This window comes from Rhea americana, unplaced genomic scaffold (genome assembly GCF_003343005.1).
Source record: "Rhea americana isolate MKP2758 unplaced genomic scaffold, rheAme1 scaffold_57, whole genome shotgun sequence".
Lineage (NCBI taxonomy): Eukaryota > Metazoa > Chordata > Aves > Rheiformes > Rheidae > Rhea > Rhea americana.
The window spans coordinates 334,084-335,140 of NW_028186723.1; the positions used below are offsets into that span (position 1 = coordinate 334,084).

The 1,057-nt window shown below is 60.7% G+C and overlaps 1 protein-coding gene across 7 annotated transcripts in view; it reads left to right on the plus strand.

Annotated features, from left to right (window-relative positions):
- PDCD4 (programmed cell death 4) overlaps nucleotides 1-1,057 on the plus strand; it is a 19,779-nt gene that overhangs the window by 2,668 nt on the left and 16,054 nt on the right. For 4 of the 7 annotated variants that reach the window (XM_085319111.1, XM_085319106.1, XM_085319110.1 and 1 more), the window contains exon 1: nucleotides 130-215. The exons of 1 other annotated variant lie outside the window; for it this stretch is intronic. The gene's annotated coding sequence lies outside the window, so the exon portion shown is untranslated. Of the gene's footprint in view, nucleotides 1-129; nucleotides 216-249; nucleotides 724-1,057 lie in introns of those variants that run through there. 2 more of the 7 variants (XM_085319108.1, XM_085319109.1) reach the window with 2 other exon arrangements.

Genomic DNA, 1,057 nt, shown 5'->3' on the forward strand with positions numbered 1-1,057 from the left:
CGGCTCAGATGGTTTCGCCCCCTCTCCCTTCCTCTTCCTGAGCCCCCCCCCCAACCTGTCCGCGGACCCCACCCCCGGCATCCCTGCCTGCGGATTGGCTGCGGCCGCGGGAGGGAGCCAGCCAATCCGCGGTGTCCGCTCGGCCCCTGTCGCTGGGGTGAAGAAAACACAAACAAGCGGGGCAGCGGCGTGGCGGGCTCGCGGCGGCGCCGCCGGTAACGGTCCCCCCCTCCCCGCCCTCCCCGCCGCGGGACGCACCGGCCGGGCCCGGCGGGGGCAGTTGCCGAGGCGGGGAAGGAGCGGCGGGAGCGGGCGCGAGTCCCCGCCGGTGCCGCGGCGGTCAGTGAAGGAGCCTGAGGCGCGGCGGGGCCGGGCGCCTCGGGGTCGCAGCGGGGCCGAGGGCAGCGCCTCGGGACCAACGGCCGCGGGCACCTGCGCGCTCGCCATCTTGCCGCGTGCCGCCGCCCTGCGGCAGCGCCTCGGGGAGGCCGCGGCTTCGCCTCGCCTCGCCTTGTTCGCCCGCTGGCTTTTGCGATGGGGCCGAGCAAAGTCGTATGAGCGCTGTGGAAGTTGCTCAAGGATACTTCACGTAGACTTACGGTTTGGGGAAGTTTTTGGAGCTTTCCTCTGCGGTGTGTGTTGTCCCTGAGTCTTGCTGATCTGCCTCTCTGCTCGCCTAGTCAGGTAGAATTGCTTGTGTTGACTTAGGGGCGCGTGCTGGTGGTGAGTAGAGACAACGTCTGCATATAGCTGTGCATCTTTTATTGGTGATTTTCAGCGGCTTAGGAAGTACTCTGGTCTTCTGACCTATTTTGAAAATACTTTTTATATCACTGATTCATCTTAAGATCTCTTGTGGCATTCTCCAGATAGTGAAGTTTACTTCTGTCCGTTTCTGTCCATTTTCGTCCAGTTTTAGCTCCCCTAATAAACCTGGGTTTTTTTTTGGTGTATGTTTTCATACACCATTGTTCTGTGGTTGGTCGGTAATAGTATAGTGCAGTTTAGCCAAATATGAAGTGGGTTTTTTGTGTGTGGGTGTTTTTTCTTTCTCTCT